General features: G+C 43.8%; 1 long non-coding RNA gene across 1 annotated transcript; it reads right to left on the bottom strand.

Moving 5' to 3' along the window:
* Nucleotides 1–4,456: 4,456 nt before the first annotated feature.
* On the bottom strand, nt 4,457–9,090 carry LOC137534612 (uncharacterized). Its single transcript, XR_011024374.1, has 3 exons — nt 9,009–9,090; nt 7,645–7,727; nt 4,457–4,673 (listed from the first exon to the last, which is right to left on the bottom strand). It is a non-coding gene; the product is annotated as an uncharacterized lncRNA (long non-coding RNA).
* Nucleotides 9,091–15,722: the final 6,632 nt, after the last annotated feature.

The following is a 15,722-nucleotide window of genomic DNA, read 5'->3' as shown; positions in this document are numbered from 1 at the left end:
TATCGGAACTGTGTGACCCAACTAAGAGCAGAGGGGCAGGATGAGATGTCAAATGTGTCTAGTGGCATCAACACTGATTTTTCCCAATTAACCCTCAATCCCGAGAAGTTACCAAAAGTGGTAATAATTTCTAGTGCTGCAGTGAGAGAGGCCTCCGGATCCCCCAAGTAAAGTAAGGTATCGTCCGCATACTCCACCTTTTCCACTAATGATCCCACTTGTATTCCCTTGATATTTTCGGCGTTTCTGATTAGTATTGCTAAAGGTTCAATCGCAAGGGCGAAGAGGTATGGCGACAGCGGGCAGCCTTGGCGTGTGCCCCTAGACAGCGGGAATGGAAGGGAGATATTATTACCTGTTTTTATGCGGGCTACTGGTTCGTGGTACAAGGCTTGGACCCAAGCAATGAAATTAATACCTAAACCTAATTTGCTCAACAGATGCCATAGATACTGCCATTCCACCGAATCGAAGGCCTTTTCTGTGTCCAGGGAGGCCACTGTGCGTCTACTATTCTCCCGAGGGGGGATAGAGATATTAGTAAATAATCTTCGTATGTTGATGTCTGTTCTGCGACCCGGCATAAACCCCGTCTGGTCGCAATGAACCAGTTCCGTGATAACTTTCTTAAGTCTGTTTGCCAGTATTTTGGCAAGTATCTTGGCATCTGCGTTTAAGAGTGATATTGGCCTATAAGACCCACAGTGATTAGGATTTTTGTTAGGCTTTAAGATAACTATGATGATAGCTTCCTTAAAAGTAGGAGGTAGGTTCTTCCCATCTGAAATATCATTAAACAGCGAGCAAAGTTTATCTGCCACTTGATTAGAATAAGTATGGTAGAATTCGGCTGGGAGTCTGTCAGGACCCGGAGTCTTGTTTGTTTTGAGTTCAGAAATAGCCTCTTGGACTTCCTCCACACTAATAAGTGCGTTTAGAACCTTGCCGCTGTCTTCTGATAGAGAGGGAAGATCAATATTCTGTATATATGAGGATAAAAGATCTATATCATAGTTAGCTTTTGAAGTGTATAATGTTTTGTAAAAGGTAACAAACATTCTATTACTTTCTTCAGGGTCCACTAGTGTATCTCCCATGTCATTCATAATAGTGGGAATAGCAGGAGCGGTAGCGTTATCTTTTGCCAGCCAAGCCAGTAGTTGACTATTTTTGTCCCCATACTCAAAAATTCTTTGTGATTGACACAAAAGAGAATTTTTGGTATTATCTATAAGTGCCGCCTTCCATTGTCTTAGAGCACCTTGCCAAGAGCGCCATGTCTCAGTTGTAGGATTCTGTTTGTATTTCTGCTCTCTTGTTATTGTTTCCGCCTCAAGGTCATTAATCCGTTTTCTGGAGTCTGCTTTGACTGTTTTGACCTCGGACATATAACACCCCCTAATTACTGCTTTCCCCGCATCCCATACCATCGCATTGGAGGTGGAATGGATGTTCTGCTCCCAGTACTCAGTAATGTGGTGGTCAATTTTAGTTTGTATGCTTGGGTCTTGGATATAGTATTTAGAGATACGCCATAGTACATCCTTGGGTGTTGGATGAGAAGTCAGGGTAACCATGATAGGGGAGTGATCTGATATTCCCAGCGGGAGAATTTCTACCGATTGCACAAGTGGAAGCATAGAGGGGGATCCGAAGGCCATATCTATTCTAGACATTGATCTATGGGCAGCGGAGTAGCATGTATAATCAGATTGGGTTGGATACTTCCACCGCCACAGATCCTGTAATTGATGAGCCTCTGCCCACAGGGGTAGATCCCTATTGTCTCTAGAAGTAGAGGCAGACCTATCTTTGGAAGGGTCCAGTACCATGTTAAAGTCTCCCATTAATAAAATTTTGTCACATTGCCAGTTTGCTGCTTTAAGGGAAATATTGTATAGTATTTGTTTATCCGCTGGAGGTGGAAGGTATAGACCCACTAGTATATAGTTTATCCCATACAGCTGGAAATCTATCAGAACATACCTGCCTTTATCATCAGTGTACGTGTTCAGTATTTTAATTGGGAGTGATTTGTGTATGAGTAGTGACACTCCTCTTGAGTATGTAGAATAAGTAGCGTGATGATGGTGAAGAACCCATGGGCGTTTAAGCGCCATAATTTTATTTCCCACCAGATGAGTCTCTAATAAAATGCATAGATGCGGATTATGCTTTTTAATATAATTAAATACCAAGGACCTTTTAATTTTGGATCCGAGGCCTCTCACGTTCCATGAAAAGCATTTAAGGGTCGTCATAGTTCAGAGGATAAAGAAAAAATGCTGGATGATACTCACGTTGGACGTTCAAGTAGCCACCGCCGGCCGAGGAGGCACTGGAGAGAGGGAAAGAAAAGAGAAGAGAAAAAAGACAGAAAAGAGTACACAGAAAATTGCAGCAGTGCAGCACAACAGGTAAACTGCACCACCACCATAAACCCAATAAACTTTTATCCCAAACCCCCCACCCTACACCGTACATCTAACAACGCTTTAGGTGTCTGCACCCTAACTAGTCTTATTTAAACAGAGACACTAATAACTAACTAACTGTGTCCCTGTAGGGAAAAAGGGGGAGACCAAGAGTGGGCTCCACCGCCCAACTGCACCCATAAACATGGGGGTAACATCGAACTTAGTTTCGACCAAACACTTAAGAGTAGATAATAAGGGGCTGTTTATATCAAAGAGGAACCTCATTTCCGCTGCCTATACCTGGGGGAGTGTGCAGTATAGTTGTACCATTGCACTATGTTTCAGTTTCAATAGGTAGAACCTTATAGCAGATTGTGGGGATATTGAGACCTTGGGGAAGGAGAGCTACGAGGAAGAGAAAAGTGGAGGGGAGGGGGGGGGGGGAACTGGGGAGAAGGGGAAAGCTGGGGGGACGTATGAACGTAGGGGTATCAGAGTGAGCAGGGGGGGGGGGGGGGGCCCTGCAGCAAGGTACATTAAGCATCTGATGCAGAGGGATAGGGAACCCATGGCTCCAAGCCAAAGTTCCACAAGGTGTCTTAGAGCCTGACTCCGCAGAACCTCCCCAAGGAGTTAATCGCATAGCAAGTATTAAATTGGAGCATCAGCAGGAGTTCGGGGGGAGGAGAACCACGGAGTCCAGCTTTCAGAGAGAGCTTGTCGCCTTGTACATATAGTGTGTCATAGATAAATCAACATTTCCTACGTATGTGATAATATATCCACACATAAAATCTCTTTCATCTTTGAGACCAGTATATCACAATACTTGTATCTATGACATATACACGGTATATATACTTATATATGCTTAGCATTTCAATATGAATTGTATTAAGCTTACCAGTATTGATATAGAAGGAATCCGTGTTCCCCACAGGTTCCCCGCATCTCATATTATTGTTGTCATGTCTTGTGTGCTGGCGTACGTAGTTCCATACCAGAGAAGTGAAAGGGGAGGGAGGAAAGGAGGGGAGGGAGAAGGCAGGGTTAGAGCGGAGAAGTAGTAGTAGAGGGAGGAGTTACTCATTGTGCAGGTAACTGGCACCCTCTAGTGGGCAGTCCCCGCTATTACCGCCAAAAAGTGTAACATGGCAATTACCATTTGAGCTTATATTTATGCAGCAGATTACGTACCCCATAATAGCTATTTGGCATGAGCCCTCCCCCCTACCCAGATCAACCAACATACAGCATATTACAAGCGTAATTATCCCCCTCTAAAAGGCCACGGGCACCTAAGTCCCCAGAGAGAAACAGATAGCACCCACAAATAAACATTAATACAACATCCTAACAACTCGCAGTGTAGTAAAACATATTAATTATGGATTAGCTTATACGTGCTGTTGTATATTAGCCTATCCGGTATATACGCATACACTAACTTAAATGCGGCTCAGCTTATAACCTTGTATGCAACCAAGAGAGTTTTTCTGCAGCAGCTTCTCAGCATGAGAGTCTGTGATGACTGTGCACTGAGATAGTTAATCATGCAGCCCAAGCGCGGGACAAACTCCCGCCACAGGAAGAGCATTCTTACACTGTTAATGGGAGGGTTCTTAAACTTTGCACAGTTGGTCACTCAGTGAATGGGATTAATATTCAGAAAAGTGGGTGGAGCCTACAAAAGTGTATAAAGCTTCACCTATTGATTTTCAAGGGAATATTTAATTGCTACCATTCTTGCGCTGTTAATGGCACAAGCCTCAAACCTGGTACAGTTGGTCATTGGGTGACTGGGGTTCAAATTCAGAAAAGGAGGTGGAGCCACAAACAACCCATCAGATTTTTTCATTTCAATGCTAATTATTGATGCTAAAGACTGCAGAGCTCAGAATCTTGGTCATTGAGTAATTGTGTGTTAGGGTTAGAAAAAAGTGGGTGGAGCCAACACCAGCCAAATACATACCCGGGCAACGCCGGGCAATCAGCTAGTATATAATATAATACAAAAAAAAACACAAAAAAAACCACTGTGCATTAGTTAAGTAAGTTTATTTATTAAGACATCTGAATTTATTTCATTATGCAATCAGATGATATCAACCAGGCTCCACAGCGGTGGAAGATAATTATCCTAGTTGTTGCCTAGCTCTTTGTGCAACAAGAAATGCAATAGGTGAAAAGCCTGGAGTCTCAGCCCTTTCTTCTACTTTCTTATCTTCTCCCTCTTCAGCATCCTCATCCTCTCTCCTATGAAAAACCATAAGTTGGACATTATTAGGCAATGATTTCATGTGAGCAGTCCTTTATACAGTGCAGAAATGCTGAGATTTCTCAGTCACCAGATCTCAATGATTCCTATCTACCAGAAGTTGGACTAAAGGGAATTTCATGCGGAGGAGTAAAATGTTGATGTTTCATCTCAAAAAAATGAAAATGTTTCTTCTTCTGCATTATTACTGAAAATGTTTTAATTACAGATCTGTTCCTGTGCCAGTGACCTCAACATCTATCCGAGGAGTTGGCAACTCCTCAGTCACTATTGTATTTCCTGCTGCTATCTGCAATGGAACATCTGAATGTGATGCTTAGCTCTCAGTTGTTTTCTTCTACACCAAGAACAAAACATTTATTTGAGATGAAAATTATCCAGGGCCTGTATGGAGCATTTTAGGTAACTTCTTAACGAAAAAGTCTGTTAACATGTGTGCTTGATTAAAGTGGATCCGAGATGAACTTTTACTCATTGCACAATTGTGTACCTTTCCTATTGTTTACAGGGCATTCCACGCCCACAGGTTTTCAGAGAGACAAGGCACTTTCAGACAGTAGCAAGGGCTCATGGGAGCTCAGTCTAGGCAGGAGGAGGGGGGAGGTATTTCTAGCCAGAGATTTCAGAGGCAGAGGGGAGGAGGAGGGGGGAGGTTTTTTTTGCTCAAGATGCAGATAAGCCTGCCTCTGTGTAATGTTTACAAACAACATGGCTGCTTTCATTGTATCACAGGAAGAAATAATCATATTCTATTAAAGCTGTTTGCAGCTAGATTTGCTGTGTAAACTATCTAAACTTTGGATAAGGTATATAGACAAGTTACTTGTTATAGTTAGTTTTTCATCTCGGATCCGCTTTAATGGTAATGGTAATAATGGTAATATAAGTTTAATATAAGTTTAATTATCATATATCATCTGCAAAGCAAAGGTGCTTATAAGGCATGAAAAATGTCTTCAACGTTTTCATGTTATACAAGCCACTTGTGCTAATTACTATAATATCAGAAGTGCTGTTTGCAGAGTTACGGTCATCCCTCAGACTCTTTTTCCTTTATTTGGCCAGTGAATACCAGCTGATTTTATCTTCCCTGTGTCATTTTGGCATCTCATCTAATGCAGTGTGTGGTCCTCAGATTGATTAGATGCCTCTCAGAGGCTGTGTTGGCATAACAAGGTGAGCTTTTAATGATTACACAAGGAAGATTGTGCTATTTATTAGGCACCTATGTTTTAGTGATTTTAACCACTTGCCGACCGCACGCTTATACCGTGCGTCGGCAAAGTGGCAGCTGCAGGACCAGCGACGCAGTACTGCGTCGCCAGCTGCAGGCTAATTAATCAGGAAGCAGCCGCTCGCGCGAGCGGCTGCTTCCTGTCAATTCACGGCGGGGGGCTCCGTGAATAGCCTGCGGGCCGCCGATGGCGGCTCGCAGGCTAAATGTAAACACAAGCGGAAATAATCCGCTTTGTTTACATTTGTACGGCGCTGCTGCCGTAAGGCAGATCGGCGATCCCCGGCCAATCAGCGGCCGGGGATCGCCTCCATGTGACAGGGGACGTCCTGTCACTGGCTGCACAGGACGGATAGCGTCCTGTGCTGCCTCGATCGCCGGGGGGGCAGCAGGTAGGAGAGGGAGGGGGGAATTTCGCCGCGGAGGGGGGCTTTGAGGTGCCCCCCCCCCCGCATCACCCAGCAGGCAGAAGAGATCAGACCCCCCCAGCACATCATCCCCATAGGGGGGAAAAAAGGGGGGCAATCTGATCTCTCTGCCTGCTACCTGATCTGTGCTGGGGGCTGCAAAGCCCACCCAGCACAGATCAGTAAAAACAGCGCTGGTCCTTAAGGGGGGGTAAAGGGTGGGTCATCAAGTGGTTAAAGAGACTCTGAAGTCCCATTTTTACCAGTTTTTTTTATTTAATCTTGTTTAGCATTATAGCCTAAGTGGAATCACTTCCATCCCACCCCAAAAATTTGTATTTTTTGTAGAGAAAACCACCTGCAAAGTTCCACGACTTTGCAGGTCGCATATCGTGCTGCCCACCCCGGGCAGAGCTTTGTGCTGTAGCTCTGTCTCTCCGCAATCAATCTCCATGGATCTCCACCTCCTCCCTGCCCCTCTCAGTGAAAGAAGACTGAGAGGGGCGGGAGGAGGCGGCAATCGGCAGAGATTGACTGCGGAGAGGCAGAGCTACAGCTCAAAGCTCTGCCTCTTCAAGGAAGTAAAGCCCTGCAAGGACAGGAACTTTTCAGAGCTTTTTCTCTATGAAAAAACACTCATTTTGCGGTGGGATTGCGACGATTCCACTTATGCTAAACAAGATTAAATTAAAAAAACTGGTAAAAAATGAGACTTCAGAGTCTCTTTAAATGTAATGGCCTATGCTTTCTTTCCGATATAATGAATTAATATTTTAAAACAGCTTTATACATGGGGGACCTTTTCTCCCCTACTTTTTATACACCAGCCAGATGTAAGAGAGAGAACCTGATTACTTACTCAATAATTGCAGCTGCAATTTTTACAGTTATTTCACCACACTCAGTCAGTCGTTTTACAGAATTTCCTACCAAATCAATCGAAATTCCTCAATTTAAATGTTTTTTTTTTTCAAATTTTTATAATTAAGAGAATACAACAAAACATTTTTATAAGTAGTCACCTTTGGTTTCTGAAAGTGTAAATTGTTAGTGTGAAAATAAAGTTTAAACAAAAGTACATTTTAGAAATTAAAATCCACGGGGGATTGTTATTCCCATTCTCAATTTCTCACACAAGATATAGCCACATACTTTGTTGGCCACATGCAAAGGCAAATAAAATTCAAGTGTAAATTTAAAAACATCCAGATCATTTCCTCAAGAAGACTGAAAAAGGGCAAGGCTTTATTATGATTGTATTTTCCTAAAATAATAATAATAAAAAATATAGCTCATATAAATACTTACTTTTCATCAGCAAGGGACAAGGAAACCATCCCAAGGAAGAGAAGCAGCAACATGGATGTCTTCAGGTTCAGCATGCTGGAAATCTGGCAATACATTTTGTAAAGAAGAAAAATAAAGAACATATTACATAATATAACAACAACAACAACAATAATAATAACGATAAAGATAACCATAACAACAGCAACAACATAATAATAATAATAATGTATTTGAATGTTACAACAATTCTTAGCTCATTGCTTTATAGAAAGAAAAAAAAACACTTACAAATTTTGTGTCTTTCCAAAATTAGCATTTAATTATTATAAAAACTATGTATAAGAAATCCTTATTACACCTTAAAGTGATGCATATTTTTTAACAAATATATATTTCAATTAATTATTGTATTTTGATCTACGGATTTTTTTTTGATTTTTTTTTGAAAGTACATGCTTACTGCTTTGTTTTGTTTTTTGTACATGTGGAACATATTTAATACTATAAATAAATGTTGTATTTTCAAAGATAATATTTTGGCGCTTTATAAATACAATAAATACATCTGCCTATAGGTTTTACTGGCAAAGTTTGGAAGCAGAATAGTGTCTTGCTTTATTTTTTCTGGCTCTCTGAACATTTTGGAAACTGTGTCTCCTATAGAGATTGTGAATGAGATGCAAATCCATCTGACTTACAAACAAATTTCATACAAATCAAATGCAACTCAGAATTGGACCATCAGTAGGAAATTCATTTCATTGGTTCAATAGGTATACTATTTTCATGACATTTAAATGAAAGCTTGAATTATTTGCTCCTCACTGCACATCTCTACTCCCATTACTCGGTAGATAAAGTCCTATTGTTGAAGATGGAGAAAGCCTGCCCTGACTATTAAGAAGTAAAACAAGTATATTTTTGGATGCACAACTTACAATTAAAACCAACAGTTAAAAAGTGAAAATAAAAAAATATGAATTTGTATCAGTTTATATTTTCCTTATAAAAATACATTACTTTATACTAATAAAGCACAAGCCCTTTATAGTAAACTTAAAGGGACATGGCTAAATAGTTTACTACAGCAGAGGTTTGCTATATCAGAATTGGCCATACATTGTATATTCATACAGGTGCACGGTCAGGACCTGAGATTACTGTAGCTAGAGGTTTACTTTATCAGAGTTAACTATACCAAGACATTAGTGCATACCTATAAGAACAAGGAGAAAAACATACTCTGTCCCCGAGAGCCAAAAAGAATTGAAACAGAAGATCGACAATCTTTCATCAACCTGAAACCTAAAAAAACATGTACTTTCCATTGCCTGTAAAGTAATAATGATATAATAAGTGATTATAGCCCTGTATATACTCACTTAGTTCAGTAATCACAGAGTCTGCACACAGGTGTAGGAGTTTTGAGCTGTTCTCTATGTGGAAGACTGGGTTGGCTTATATAGTGAAGGCAATCTGGTCTCATGGTTTTCAGTTCCAATAAAAGCTTGAATTTCATATCATGTTTTCATACAAACATTTACTAGTTATAGTACTTCCACATGATTTGGATCATTTGCCTGAACTAAAATAGTTTATGAGGGAAAATTAAGGTTGATTGACCAATGTCTAATGCTGGGCATACACGGCTCGATTTTGCTGCTCGATTCACCCGCTCGGAAGTTTCACCACTTGATTCCGCAGTCAATTCTCTTATCTTTCACTTGTTTTTCTTATCTTTTTCCGTTCACTTCAATCCGGAATCGAGCGGCAAAACGATCGAGCAGGCGGTCGGACATGTCGGAAATTATCTACCGAGCCTTCTCAAATGGCTCAGAATCGACCCGTGTATTACCAGCATAAGACAATGATCTGCAAACTTGGCTCTCCAGCTATTAATCACTTGAGGACCGCAGTGTTAAACCCCCCTAAAGACCAGGCCATTTTTCTTGAAATTGGCCACTGCAGCTTTAAGGCCTTGCTGCAGGGCCGCACAACTCAGCACACAAGTGATCCTCCCCCCACCTTTTCTCCCCACCAACAGAACTCTCAGTTGATGGGGTGTGACTGCTCCCCCAGTGTTTGTTTGTTATTTGTAAATATTTTTTGTATTTATTTTTTAATATTTTTGCTTATTTTTTTTTTTTTACCAGACCTGCCAGCCAATCACTGTGATCGGCTGTCATAGGCCGAAGCCTATGACAGCCGATCACCTCTGATCCCCTGGAGGGGACAGCCGTGTCACATGGCTTTCCCCAGTACAGCGCTGCTGTAGATCGCAGCACTGTACAAGGTAATTACGGCGGTTTCGCCGTCTAACAGTCTCCGAGCGGCGATCGCCACAGGGAGACTGAAGGTGGAGCGGAGCACCGCCTTCCAGGCAGGGATGCAAGCACAGGAGCGCGCGCAATCTCCTGCTAGCCCCATAGAAGGACGTCCACGCCAGTCGGCGTGGAGCAGTCCTGAGGCTGCCACCACATTCACACCAGTTAGCATGGAGCGGTCGGCTAAGGGTTAAGGAACTACAAGTTCCACAATGCATTTGCCTTTATGAATCATGACTGTGGCTATCAGACTCCTGCAATGCATTGTGGGACTTGTAGTTCCTTCACAGCTGGAGAGCCAAGTTTGCAGATCACTTGTCTAAGACAAAAGAACAAAGGATACAGAGAAAGCCACTGGCCCATATGCAATTCACATTTTCGTCTTACTTCTGTCAGAAAATCTCATATTAATGCAGAGAAATTATTATCTCCATCTTGTTTTAAGATGATTATATATGTTTAAAATGTTTTGCAATTTGTTTGAGTGAATTTCAAGATTTTACAATTATAAGCAGAGTTATTCTTTAATCAGAGTTAGATTGTTAGTTAGAGTAACCCTTAAAGAGGATCTGTAACCTCAAAAAATCCCCTGGGGGGTACTCACCTCGGGTGGGGGAAGCCTCCGGATCCTAATGAGGCTTCCCACGCCGTCCTCTGTCCCACGGGGTCTCGCTGCAGCCCTCCGTGCAGCCGTGACGTAATATTTACCTTCCTGGCTCCTGCGCAGGCGCTCTGACTGCTGTCGGCTCCGAACTACACGGAAATACCCGATCGCCGTCGGGTCTGCTCTACTGCGCAGGCGCAAGTTTCCGGCGCCTGCGCAGTAGAGCGGACCCGACTGAGATCGGGTATTTCCGTGTAGTTCAGAGAGGAAAGCAGCCACAGCACCCCCGCTGGAGCCAGCAAAGGTAAATATTGATTTTACAGTCGGGTCTTTTGCTGGCTGTTCAGAGGGCTGCAGCGAGACCCCCATGGGACAGAGGACAGCGTGGGAAGCCTCATTAGGATCCTGAGGCTTCCCCCACCCGAGGTGAGTACCCCCCAGGGGATGTTTTTGTGGTTACAGAGTCTCTTTAATGTCATTTTCTGCAGTAAGCTGTCTGTTCCCTTTACAAGGTTATGTTTATATTAAGATAGCACTGGAGAAATGTTCTGACTTTACTCAGTTCTGGCTGTAATGCCTGCTAAGCAAGGCTTGCTCATCAGAGATATATACCGCAAAAGCTAAGCCTGCTATACGCATATATACTAATCATCATATATACTAATCATGTATAGAGATCATGTATAGTGATCATAGAGTTATTAATTAATGAGTTGATCAATAATAGACTTATATAATAAGGTAAATAAGTTTGCTTTCTATATATTTTTGCATGTATTAAAACAGATGGCTGTTTGTTATGAATGTTACGGCCAGAACCCGAAGTCTGGCCACTTCGGGTTCTGGCCGGTCAAAACGCGAAGTGGCTGTGCACCTGCTGCCAATGTTAGAAATAAAAAGATTCCCGGACACATAGATGCATTTGGTGGCCGTCTCGCTGCGGCCAAATGTATCTAACGGGGTCATTGAATTAATTCTTCTGGCGGCAATGTGATCAGATGAAGCCACCTCTGCCTCCTCCCCCTGCCCCTCTCCTATGCAACTTTGGCAACCGGGGGACACGCGTGTCCCTCAGAGTTGTTTGTAGCGGCAGGGAATCCTGCCGTTCGTTCCTGCAGAGCAGGTGCTGGCAGAAGCAATGTCTGCAGCCTTCCTGCTCTGCTTCTCTGCCGCTACAAACAACTCTGAGGGCCCTTTTCCACTTGCAGTCGCTAGCGTTCACGCTGAACGCTAGCGATTGCTGAATCGCAATTACCGGCGATTCCCCGACGTTCGCGGCCGCGATTTTGCTATGCTATGCACTGCATAGCAAAATCGCGGCAATTATCGCTCCGCCGCGCGTTCGCGTTCCCGGCAAAAACGAATTGCGGTAGTGGAAATGACCTACCGCGATTCCTATGTTAAAAAGCAAACCGTAGCGATTGTAAAATCGCTAGCGGTTTGCGTTTTTGCGATTCAGCCAGCGCAAACGCGCTGGTGGAAAAGGGCCCTGAGGGACACGTGTGTCCCCCGGCTGCCAAAGTTGCATAGGAGAGGGGCAGGGGGAGGAGGCAGAGCCGAAGAGGCGGCTTCATCTGATCACATTGCCGCCAGAGGAATTAATTAACTTAGCCCATCGGATACATTTGGCCGCAGCGAGACGGCCACCAAATGCATTTATGTGGCCGGGAATCTTTTTATTTCTAACATTGGCAGCAGGTGCACAGCCACTTCGCGATTTGACCAGCCAGGACCTGAAGTGGCCAGACTTGGGGTTCTGGCCGTAACATGAATACAAAACCAAAACAATAAGCTATGTGATCAAGACATTACAACCTGCGACCACAGGGGGTGTTCAGAAATCCCTGTTAATTAATGATGTGCCAAAGAACATGCTAATTATCTAGAAAAAGTTAAGAACATACGCATATATCTTGGCATACATCAGATCTAGAAAGATGTCATAAGTACACCACTTGGGTCATAAGATCTAATTAAAATGTTATTGATGTCATTTTGCTTAGAAAAGATGTATATTGCTTGCGGTAATAAGCCAAGTAGTGTCATATATGTACGCACCTGCTTAGATAACCCATTAAAATGTCACAAAATGTCAGAATGTACAAGTTAAAATAGCTTTGAATTTTGTGCGTCACCATAAAATCCCCTAAAAGATGACATATTCGGCCCCATTCACACTAGAGCGTTTTGCCGCGATTTCGGCAAAACGCTCAAACGCCAGCGCTTTTTAAAAGCACTAGCGTAATGAAACCCTATGGGCCCATTCTTATTTGGGCGATTTGTGCTAATCGCCGCGAATCGCCCAAAAACGCGAAACGCAAATGCGTCACCTGCACCATTTTCAGGCGATTTCCCGGCGATCATGTTTCAGTGCTATAGAAGCGCTAATTGCGATTGCAGCAAAATCTCCGGCGTTTTGCATTTTGTAAGTGTGAATGGGGCCTTAGAAACTTTACAATAAAAAGCCCTGGCAGGCTGGTATATTTTATCATTGAGCTTGAAACTCCACTCAAATCAACTGAGGCCTAGAGACTAGTGTTGGGCGAACAGTGTTCGCCACTGTTCGGGTTCTGCAGAACATCACCCTGTTCGGGTGATGTTCGAGTTCGGCCGAACACCTGACGGTGTTCGGCCAAACCGTTCGGCCGCATGGCCGAACGTTCCCCGAACGTTCGGCTAGCGCTGTGATTGGCCGAACGGGTCACATGGTTCGGACCCGAACGTGCTCTGATTGGCCGAACTGTCATGTGGTTCGGGTAAATAAATACCCGAACCACGTCATATCTCCGCCATTTGTCTGTGGGTTTAGCTTTGGGTAGGCAGGCAGGGTAGTTCGCGCTCCAGCCACGCTAGCCAGGGTCCCCCCAGTCATTGTGTCGCTGCTGGGAACAGTAGTACACCGCTCGCTCAGCCACACTATATAGCATTGTGTTTACTGCCACTCTGTGTACCTCGCTCAGCCACACTATATAGCATTCTGTTTACTGCCACTCTGTGTCTGCTGGGAATAGTAGTACACCGCTCGCTCAGCCACACTATATAGCATTGTGTTTACTGCCACTCTGTGTACCTCGCTCAGCCACACTATATAGCATTGTGTTTACTGCCACTCTGTGTCTGCTAGGAACAGTACTACACCGCTCGCTCAGCCACACTATATAGCATTCTGTTTACTGCCACTCTGTGTACCTCGCTCAGCCACACTATATAGCATTGGGCTCGATTCACAAAGCGGTGCTAACCCAGTTAGAGACTTTAGGCATGATAACCATTGCACCATGCTGGTGAAAAGCCAGTTTAGGTGTGATAAGTTTAGGCATGATAAGTTTAGGTGTGATAAGTTTAGGCATGCTAAGTTTAGATAGGTTTAGATCGCTTGCAAAGTCCCGCACGCAAAGCAGCGCCATTAAACTTTATACGAAGTGCACCAGTCTTTGCTAGCGTAAAACTTTTGATCAGCTGTGCACTGCGGTGCTAACCCAGTTAGCGCTTAAACTTATCATGCCTAAACTTATCACACCTAAACTTATCATGCCTAAACTTATCACACCTAAACTTATCACACCTAAACTTATCATGCCTAAACTGAGTTTAGGCATGATAAAGGGCTTTTCACCAGCGTGCTAACTGTTAGCACCGCTTTGTGAATCGAGCCCCTTGTGTTTACTGCCACTCTGTGTCTGCTGGGAATAGTAGTACACCGCTCGCTCAGCCACACTATATAGCATTCTGTTTACTGCCACTCTGTGTACCTCGCTCAGTCACACTATATAGCATTCTGTTTACTGCCACTCTGTGTCTGCTGGGAATAGTAGTACACCGCTCGCTCAGCCACACTATATAGCATTGTGTTTACTGCCACTCTGTGTACCTCACTCAGCCACACTATATAGCATTGTGTTTACTGCCACTCTGTGTCTGCTGGGAATAGTAGTACACCGCTCGCTCAGCCACACTATATAGCATTGTGTTTACTGCCACTCTGTGTCTGCTGGGAATAGTAGTACACCGCTCGCTCAGCCACACTATATAGCATTGTGTTTACTGCCACTCTGTGTCTGCTGGGAATAGTAGTACACCGCTCGCTCAGCCACATTATATAGCATTGTGTTTACTGCCACTCTGTGTCTGCTGGGAATAGTAGTACACCGCTCGCTCAGCCACACTATATAGCATTCTGTTTACTGCCACTCTGTGTCTGCTGGGAATAGTGGTACACCGCTCGCTTAGCCACACTATATAGCATTCTGTTTACTGCCACTCTGTGTACCTCGCTCAGCCACACTATATAGCATTGTGTTTACTGCCACTCTGTGTCTGCTGGGAATAGTAGTACACCGCTCGCTCAGCCACACTATATAGCATTGTGTTTACTGCCACTCTGTGTCTGCTGGGAATAGTAGTACACCGCTCGCTCAGCCACACTATATAGCATTGTGTTTACTGCCACTCTGTGTCTGCTGGGAATAGTAGTACACCGCTCGCTCAGCCACACTATATAGCATTGTGTTTACTGCCACTCTGTGTCTGCTGGGAATAGTAGTACACCGCTCGCTCAGCCACACTATATAGCATTGTGTTTATTGCCACTCTGTGTCTGCTGGGAATAGTAGTACACCGCTCGCTCAGCCACACTATATAGCATTCTGTTAACTGCCACTCTGTGTCTGCTGGGAATAGTGGTACACCGCTCGCTTAGCCACACTATATAGCATTCTGTTTACTGCCACTCTGTGTACCTCGCTCAGCCACACTATATAGCATTGTGTTTAGTGCCACTTTGTGTCTGCTGGGAATAGTAGTACACCGCTCGCTCAGCCACACTATATAGCATTGTGTTTACTGCCACTCTGTGTACCTCGCTCAGCCACACTATATAGCATTGTGTTTACTGCCACTCTGTGTCTGCTGGGAACAGTACTACACCGCTCGCTCAGCCACACTATATAGCATTCTGTTTACTGCCACTCTGTGTACCTCGCTCAGCCACACTATATAGCATTGTGTTTACTGCCACTCTGTGTCTGCTGGGAATAGTAGTACACCGCTCGCTCAGCCACACTATATAGCATTGTGTTTACTGCCACTTTGTGTCTGCTGGGAATAGTAGTACACCGCTCGCTCAGCCACACTATATAGCATTGTGTTTACTGCCACTCTGTGTACCT

This window comes from Hyperolius riggenbachi, chromosome 10 (assembly GCF_040937935.1).
Source record: "Hyperolius riggenbachi isolate aHypRig1 chromosome 10, aHypRig1.pri, whole genome shotgun sequence".
Classification (NCBI taxonomy): domain Eukaryota; kingdom Metazoa; phylum Chordata; class Amphibia; order Anura; family Hyperoliidae; genus Hyperolius; species Hyperolius riggenbachi.
Note: the sequence above shows the minus strand (reverse complement) of the source record. Positions and strands in the feature narration are given on the sequence as shown.